Raw genomic sequence first — 9,768 nt, 5'->3', positions numbered from 1 at the left:
TGGGAGGAAGAGAAGAGAGGAGAGGGAGAGGGATAGGGAAAGGGGAGCAAAAGGAGTGGGAAGGAACAAGGGAATGAGAAAGGGATATTTAAAAAGTAAGGAGAGGAAAGGGGAGGGCAGGGGAGCAGAGGAGAGGAGAGGAGAGGAGAGGAGAGGAGAGGAGAGGAGAGGAGAGGAGAGGAGAGGAGAGGAGAGGAGAGGAGAGGAGAGGAGAGGAGAGGAGAGGAGAGGAGAGGAGAGGAGAGGAGAGGAGAGGAGAGGAGAGGAGAGGAGAGGAGAGGAGAGGAGAGGAGAGGAGAGGGAGAGGGAAAGGGGAGCAAAAGGAGTGGGAAGGAACAAGGGAATGAAAAAGGGATATTTAAAAAGTAAGGAGAGGAAAGGGGAGGGCAGGGGAGCGGAGGAGAGGAGAGGAGAGGAAAATAGAGAAAGAGAAAGAGAAAGAGAAAGAGAAAGAGAAAGAGAAAGAGAAAGAGAAAGAGAAAGAGAAAGAGAAAGAGAAAGAGAAAGAGAAAGAGAAAGGGAAAGGAAGGGAAGGGAAGGGAAGGGAAGGGAAGGGAAGGGAAGGGAAGGGAAGGGAAGGGAAGGGAAGGGAAGGGAAGGGAAGGGAAGGGAAGGGAAGGGAAGGGAAGGGAAGGGAAGGCAAGGGAAGGGAAGGGAAGGGAAGGGAAGGGAAGGGAAGGGAAGGGAAGGGAAGAGAAGAGAAGAGAAGAGAAGAGAAGAGAAGAGAAGAGAAGAGAAGAGAAGAGAAGAGAAGAGAAGAGAAGAGAAGAGAAGAGAAGAGAAGAGAAGAGAAGAGAAGAGAAGAGAAGAGAAGAGAAGAGAAGAGAAGAGAAGAGAAGAGAAGAGAAGAGAAGAGAAGAGAAGAGAAGAGAAGAGAAGGGGAATGGAGGGAAAAGGGAAAGAGGAGCAAAGGGAAGGGAAAAGGGAATGAAAAAGGGATATTTAAAAGGGGAGGAGAGGAGGGGAGAGGAGAGGAGGGGAGAGGAGAGGAGAGGAGAGGAGAGGAGAGGAGAGGAGAGGAGAGGAGAGGAGAGGAGAGGAGAGGAGAGGAGAGGAGAGGAGAGGAGAGGAGAGGAGAAGAGAAGAGAAGAGAAGAGAAGAGAAGAGAAGAGAAGAGAAGAGAAGAGAAGAGAAGAGAAGAGAAGAGAAGAGAAGAGAAGAGAAGAGAAGAGAAGAGAAGAGAAGAGAAGAGAAGAGGATTAGCTGAATAAAATTGTGTTATTTATCTTGAAATAATAAAAAATTAAATGCCAGAATTCTGGCTAAGAAGTGACAGAGTATTATTATTATTGTTATTATTATTATTATTATTATTATTATTAAAGTCTTCACTGTAATAGCTGCTGTCTATTCTACATACCAGTTACAGAATCACAGAATCACCAAATGTCAGGGTTTGGAAGGAACCTTGCAAGATCATCTCGTCCAGTCCCCCCCAGCCCCCCCCCCCCCCCCCCCCCCCCCGGCCGTAGAAGGAACGCCTTGATTAGGTCACACAGGAACATGTCCAGGCAGGTTTTGAACGTCTCCAGAGAGGGAGACCCCACAACCCCTCTGAGCAGCCCGTTCCAGTGTTCTGTTACCCTCACCATGAAGAAGTTTCTTCTCATATTTCTGTGGAACCTCCTATGTTCCAGCTTGCACCCATTACCCCTTGTCCTATCACTGGATGTCACTGAGAAGAGCCGGGCTCCATCCTCCTGATGCACACCCTTTGCATATTTAGAAACATTAATGAGGCCACCTCTCAGTCTCCTCTCCTCCAAGCTAAAGAGACCCAGCTCCCTCGGCCTTTCCTGGTAAGGAATGTAAGCTCCAGTCCCTTCGTCATCTTTGTGGCTCTGCGCCGGACTCTCTCAAGCAGTTCCCTGTCCTTCTTGAACGGAGGGGCCCAGAACTGGACATAATACTGCAGATGCGGTCTCACCAGGGCAGAGTAGAGGGGGAGGAGAACCTCTTTCGACCTACTAACCACACTCCTTCTAATACACCCCAGGATACCATTGGCCTTCTTGCAGTGCTGGTTTATGGTCACCCTGCTGTCCACCAGGACCCCCAGGTCCCCTCCTCCCTGCGCTGCTCTCCAACGGGTCAGTCCTCAACCTATACTGGTACCTGGTGTTGTTCTTGCCCAGATACACGTCTCTACGCTTGCCCTTGCTGTATTTCATCTAATTTCTCCCTGCCCAACTCTCCAGCCTATCTAGGTCTTGCTGGGTGGCAGCACAGCCTTCTGGCGTGCCAGCCACTTCTCCCAGTTTTGTGTCATCAGCAAGCTTGCTAACAGTGCACTCTGCCCCCTCATCCAAGTCACTGAAGAATATAGTGAATGGTACTGGTCCCAGTACCGACCCTTGAGGGACTCCACTAGCTACAGGCCTCCAACTAGACTCACTCTGTCCCACTGACCACAACTCTCTGGCTTCTTTCCTTCAGCTGGTTTGCAGTCCCCCTCACTACTCGATCGTCCACACCACCTTCCTCAGTTTAGCTGCGAGGATGCTGTGGGAGACGGTGCCAAATGCTCTCCTAAAATCAAGATAGACCACATCCACTGCTTTACCATCATCTATCCACCTGGTTACGTCTTCATAAAAGGCTATCAGGTTGGTCAAACATGACTTCCCCTTGGTGAATATCTTGTTTAATAAAGTAAATCAGACTTTAGATTGCAGCTTTTCATGTTCCATTTGAAAACTGGCCATTTATATCAGTGGAAATGGAGCAGCAAAGGAACCCAAATGTTGATGAATTTTTGGCAATCTTGAAAGCTATTCTCTAACTCCTGTATCAAAACAGAAAGCACAGCTGCATATTTTTTGCACTAGGGGCTGACCTGCAGGAGAGGAGCTCTGCAGAGAAGGACCTGGGTGTCCCGATGGACAGCAGGCTGGCCGTGAGCCTGCAGTGTGCCCTTGCAGCCAAGAAGGCCAATGATATCCTGGGGCACGTTAAAAACACTGTGGCCAGCAGCTCGAGGGGGGTGATCCAGGACACTTTCCTGCTCAACCTCCTGTAGGAAATTGCTTTCAGCAGGGAGGTCAGTCTCGATGATCTCCAGAGGTCCCTTCCAGCCTCTATGGTTCTGAGATTGTATGAGAAAGAAACTGCAAGCACCACGTGCTAGTTGCACGGGATGGATTTGGCAGAGGCAATCCCTTTTCTAAGGCAAAAGGAGGGTCTTAGCAGCAGTGGCAACCCCCCTGTGATGTGCAGGGTCACCAACCACTGGACCAGGCTGCTCAGAGCCACATCCAGCCTGGCCTTGAATGCCTCCAGGGATGGGGCATCCACAACCTCTTTGGGCAACCTGTTCCAGTGCGTCACCACCCTCTGAGTGGTACCAAACTACTCTGTTTTCAAAAAGTGGATTGGAAAGGTGTCTGGTACTACCCTCTAACTTTAAATTGGTAGTTGTAATTTAAATATTTCATACTTTTCCTATTCACCTACTTGGACTGAAATTTTCCTTGTCATTATCCATCCTGTGCTTTACTTTTTTTCTTTGGAAAGCCTTGGCTAGCAGAACTTCAGTTATTTCTGAGCAAAAGGTAAAGGAAAATATCATTTATGCGCTTTCAGATGACTGGACGCCATCACTGTGCTGCAGCTGGATCACAAAAAGGGCAGAAAAGGCTTATGTCTGTACTACCTTTGTGAGAGCTTTCCAAAGTATGTCAGGTTATCAGCTATCGTCTACTTTGTGAAGACCTGAAGGTTAATTTTCCTAATTTTCCTTGACTGAGGTTCTCCAGTCCGGATCCTTGAAGCGGTAAGTAGGACTTTCTCTCCGAATACATCTCTGACACACTGGAGGTAGCAGAACTGAGAAGAGGAAGGGTACTTTCCTCCATTCCCTCAAATAAGTACAAACCACAAGACACTTCACTACTCCCGGGTCCTTTGCCTGGCTCTGCTCACCTCCTTCGGCTTGGATGAGATGAAGCCTCTTGGGAGGTCTCTGCTCTGTCTTGCCCTACTGCTCACCACCATCAAGCCACTTAATCAAATATTTCATAAAAGCCAGTCATTCTGACTAATTTTATATGGGTTGAAGTTGGAAAAGAGCTTAAGCTACCCAGATGCAATTAAAGACTCTGGGTGCCAAGCTTTGAAAAAAGTTGAAATACAGCATGAAATACTTCACAGTATCAGTTTCTACAGGATGCTCATCTAAAAGCAGTGTATAAATTTATACCTTGGTGCCACTACGTAATGCAGAAATTCAAATTTCATGCATATTTTTTAGAAATAGAGGATTGTCTTTTTTTTTTTTTTCAGGCAGCGATAAGCACTAGAAAAATAATAATTTAGATTTCAGTGCCCAAGATTTCAAATTAAAGGAATTTGAAGTAATGGGATGTAAGGAAATACTCAAAGATGAGGGTGAGAAAAGAAGGTTCAGAGTAGAAGCAGAAATAGGATCATGTAATTAAAACGTTATCAGCATGCACTCATAGTAAGCTACAGTTTCACCATTAGTCTAAATTATAGCCCTTCTTCAGCTCATACCTCATAACCTCAATAACATTTTTAGATGTTTTGACTACAGTACATGCAGCACTCTACATGCATACCTTGCAGAATGTGCAGCATCTAGTTTGATGTTTGCTTGAAAATACAGTTTCTTTGAAAAAAAAAAATCAGTATGTTTCTGTCTTAGTTTTTCATTACTCTTTCTAGATGGAAAAAAAAGAGCCAGGTTTCATGCAGGACACAAACCATTCTTAGTTTAATTGCACATGGCCCCCAAATTCCTGGGCTCATATCTGAAGATCAGATCAAAGACCACTCACTTGGCACAATTCCACCACCATTTCAATAAAAGGACCCCCTCCCCCCCCCCCCAAATAAAACCACAAAAGTGGGAGCTCAAAAGTTTGCAAATATTTTATTCAGCTTTGAAATGAGATTTCCATTGGCTTGGTCTGAAGAAAGGAATATAAAGCAGTTAAGGTCCACAAGACAGAAGTTAACTATACAATTTTCATTTAACACATAAAAAAATGTAAATTTCATCTTAAGTATTGAAACATCATAGAACGTGGCCTTCCAATGCCCCCTTCCTATCTGTCCTCATCTGGCTCAACCAAACCTGTAAGGCAGGGGCTGCCCTCATTCTTTTCCAGAACTTTCCCGACATGTTTTAGCCTCTGTCTGATCACAATCAGCTTGTGCCTATTACTTTTTGACAGACTTCATTCTTTGCAGCATTAGTACTGCCGCATTTACTAACAGTCCTATCAAAATAATTCATCTTTTTGTCCATTCAGGTCATATACAAAGAGACTTAACCACAATACATTGTAAAAAGCCCCACAGTACTCCTGCCTGCAATGCTAATTTTCTATGACTGCCATGACAAAGTTACTTCCTACTCACACACCTTCCCAAAGTTAGTTCCCATCCTTTTTCCAAAATTGCCAACTAGTGTTAGAGAGATCACTGCTGAATAAGCTATCCCTGTGTTTGTCCACAAGCTCTCTGGGTCAGCGTTGGTGCAGCTTGTCTCAATGCTGCAGCAGCATTGACTGCAGGATGAATAAACCACATACTTCTTCTTCTTCTTCTTCTTCTTCTTTTTTTTCCAGCTACCTACTTTTTTTTTCTTTTCCTTTTTCTCTAGCCATCTCACAGAATGGCTGAAAGCATACTCTTAAACGATGCTATCTAGATTATCTTAGTGATATCAGTATGGCTAGAAATATATTCCATCATTGCGGACTGACTGCTAGACAGCTCTGAAGCCAAAACAGAGCTAGATAAACTCAAGCTCCTGATCTCCAACTGCGTGTTCTCAAAGCCACTTTTGTCACTGCTGCCAAAACCAGAGCCAGAAAAGTCAAATCAAGGAATCTGTGATAGGATGGATAGCAGAGGCAAGATGTTCTGATGAGAAAGAATGACATTGAAGTTGAATGGGTACGGCAATAGGAAATGCCTTTTTGCCCTCTTTTGTAACTTAAGAGTGCCTTAATTTTTAAAAGGCCATTTTAGAAAGTAAGAATATTTTAGTTAATCATTTAGTACTCACTTCAATCATAATACGTATTACAACTTCCAATGACGTTACAATTAAAAGTTTGAAAATAATTTTATTATAAATTCTTGCTCCATAAAGATTTCTGCTCTGAAAAGAAAGCATATGCAGAATCACTTCTTTATCTGTTATTGTCACAGTATAATTCTTTGAAACTACTGAGCAGAAATCTTAACTGAAAATACATTTCTATACATCTGAGGTGGTGGTTTTCATACAAATGGTAAGCTTGCTCAGCTGCAACTCTGTTAAGTGCAGGAAGGACACTGCTCAGGAACAGGCAATGCCACAATCTCGTCTACACCACTCAGCTGAGAATGGGCAACTCCATAGCTCAAAAAACCCATGTCCAGTTTGTGAGTTGCTACTGCTCTTCTTGATGTAAGTTGCCACAAGGCCAAATTGCCTCACATTCAGTCATCTCGGGATTGTGATTATTGAATTACAGAATGGTTTGGGTAGGAAGGGACCTTTCAGATCATCCAGTTCCAACCCCCCGCTACAGGCAGCAACACCTCCCACTAGACCAGCTTGCTCAGGGCCCCACCTAGCCTGGCCTTGAGTGCTTCCAGAATGGGTGCATCCACAGCTCCTCTGGGCAACCAGTTACAATATCTCACCACCCTCACAGTAAAGAATTTCTTCTTACAATCTAGTCCACAACCTACCCTCCTCCATCTCCCTCCATTCTGTCGCTAAGTGCCCTGATAAAAAGTCCCTCCCCAGCATCACCTGCATTAGTTGAAATCGGAGCAGAAGGCAGTCTCAGGTATAGGTGGAAAGCAAGGTTTTCCCACACTTAGTTGTTAATAGTTTTTCAGAGCAAACACATAGAAATTAGATGACGTTACTTGGGAACAGCAGCACTGTGTGTCCACTTTACGCAAGTCTGTCTGACTAAACAAGGAGCCAAGCAGATGACCCAGAGGGCAGACAGCAGATTTAACAGCTTGAAATAGGTGATGCCCACCACCAAACTGATGAAGGCATGCTGTATTACCTGAGGTCTGCTTACTAAGGAAGAAATTAGTATTTCATGCATATTACAGTGTTAAAATAGTGGCACATACTACATCTATTGTTAATAATGCTACCAAAAATAATAGCCAGAAAAATATACCATGGAGTCATAGAAGCATAGAATGGCCTGGGTTGAAAAGGACCTCAAAGACAATCTAGTTTTCCTCCTCAGGCACAAGACTCTACATTTGCTCTTGCTAAGTCTCATCAGGTTCCTCTCTGCCCAGCTCTCCAGTCTGTCCAGGTCTTGCTGAACAGTCGGAAAGCCTTCCAGTGTGTCAGCCACTCCTCCCAGCTCTGTATCCTCAGCAAACTCGCTGGGGGTGGACTCTATCCCTTCATCTAGGTCGCTGATGAAGATGCTGAACAAGACCAGATCCAGTACCAAGCCCAGGGAACACCAGCGGTTACAGGCCTCCAACTAGACTCTGCACCACTGATGAGAACCTTCTGAGCTCTGCCAGTCGACCAGTTGCCAACCAACCTCATCATCCACTCATCTTTCCCCGCGCTTTCTAGTTTTCATAACGAGAATGGTGTGAAATACGGTGTCAAATGCCTTGCTGAAGTCAAGGCACACAGCATCCACTGCTCCCCCCCCCATCTACCCAGCCAGTGATGACATCAGAGAATGCTGTTAGGTTGGTCAAGCATGACTTCACCTTGGTGGATCCATGTTGGCTACGCCCGATAACCTTCTTCTCTTCCAATGGCTTGGAGAGGGTATCCAGAACAAGTTGTTCCATCATCTTTCTGGGGATGGAGGTGAGGCTGAGTAGCCTGTAGCTTCCCAGATCCACCTTCTTGCACTTTTGAAAGACTGGAGTGACACTGGCTATCCTCCAGTCTTCAGGCATCTCTCTCCTGTTTGCCAGGACCTTCCAAAGATGACAGAGAGCCATTTAGCAATCACCTCTGCAGTTCCTTCAGCACATGTGGGTGCATCCCATCGGGGCCTGTGGATTAGCGTGCGTTAATTTTGGCTAGATGCTCTCTGGCCCAATCCTCCTCGACCAAGGGGAAGCCTTCCCTTCCCCAGACTTTCTCTCTTACCTACAGGGTCTGGGGTCTGGGGTTCCTAACGGTTAGTCTTAGCATTAAAGACTGAAGCAAAGAAGGCATTCAGAATCTCTGCCTTCTCAGCATTCCCTGTTACCCAGGCACCCAGCTCATTTAGCAGAGGTCCCGCATTTTCCCTAGGCTTCCTTTTACTATTGACATACTTCTAAAAATCCTTTTCTTCTTATCCTTTACCTCCTTTTCAAGATTGAATTCAGAGAGGGCCCCAGCCTTCCTTGTTCCATCCCTGCAGGCACTGACAACGTTCCTATACTCTTTGCCGGTGGACAGGCCCTTCTTCCACGTTCACGGATGTTCTTCTTTCCTCTCAGCTTATCTGTGAGCTCCTTGCTCATCCCCACAGGCCTCTTGCTACCTTTACCCAATGACTTACTCTTAGGGATGCACTGATCTTAAGCTCCAATATATAGGAGGCAGAGGAGGTTCTGTTAGTACATGTTTACCCAACGGTGAGATTAAGACACAACAGGTCAAATGTTAGCCTGACCGGTTTATTACAAGTCCCAGCTGCTTAGGGATATGGGGAAGGAAAGACGGGCAATAGAAGAGAGATAAAAGCAAGGAGTCTCTGTAGAAAGCAAGAGAGACGGTCACCACTGTGGATCCAGCATGGTCTGTAGTATGTCCTCTGATCTCAGGATCTCATCCAGTCACTGCGGGAGATGGGAGAAAGACAGGAATCTTTGCAGCAAGCAGGCCCGGGGGGCTCTTCCAAAGAGGTTTCTTCCCCTCAGGGAATTCCTCCATCAATGGTTTCTTTTCTTTGCGAGTTCTTCTCCCCAGTCCTTACTTTACGGAGGGCCTTTTATCCCCAGTTTCTCAGGCTTTTTTCCTTTTTCTTCTTGACTCTCTGTTAATGTAGCACATCTGGCCCTATCAGATGTTCTGCCATGACTCTACCTCAATGGCAACAAGCGGATGGTGGTCTTTTTGTTTGATCAGATGCAATGGAGTCTCCTTACTGTCTCTGACACGTGCCCCTGGAGGACAGCAAAGCGCTCCGGAGAGGTTGTCTGTGCAGCAAATGGGGGCCGCAGTGCCTCCCGGCATGGAGTCCCCAGTCACTAAGTCAGTGCCAGGCAATGGCACCCGGCAGCTGCTCCCTGGCAGGGGCTCTCCCTCTCCTGCTGAGGTGATTCCCTGCTTCGGCATAGAACATGTCCACCCCAGAGCCGAGTGCGTCACAAAAGCATGCTGTGTTCTGGGGCCAGCAAGGTTGCCCAGCGTGCAGTCTGGTCCCCAGCCCAGGGCACGTCATTCTCTGTGAGGTGACACTCCTCGGTGTGATGTCACAGTTGTTGCCACCTACACCCCTGTGGCAGCGGTGGGAGCGGTGGCCCAGTCTCTTGTGAGAGGCGCAGGAAGAGGACCCAGAGAGAGCATTGTGTCTATCTGGAGATATCCTGCTGTGATGGAGCGGCTGAGAGCCCTTCGAGGTGAGGTCCCTCCACCTCTCTGGACACCGTGATGCTGCCCGAGCACATGTGTGCCTCCAGTGTCTGTTTAGGACGTGCCATCAGCACTGTCCTTGCTCTGCTGAGTGCAGCCGCCCACCGTGGCTTCCCCAGTACCCCAGCAAGGGGAAGGCTCTCTCCCCTCTCCCCGCCGACCACACATGTGCCGGCACA

The sequence above is a fragment of the Gallus gallus genome, chromosome 1 (genome assembly GCF_016699485.2).
Source record: "Gallus gallus isolate bGalGal1 chromosome 1, bGalGal1.mat.broiler.GRCg7b, whole genome shotgun sequence".
NCBI lineage: Eukaryota > Metazoa > Chordata > Aves > Galliformes > Phasianidae > Gallus > Gallus gallus.
Note: the sequence above shows the minus strand (reverse complement) of the source record.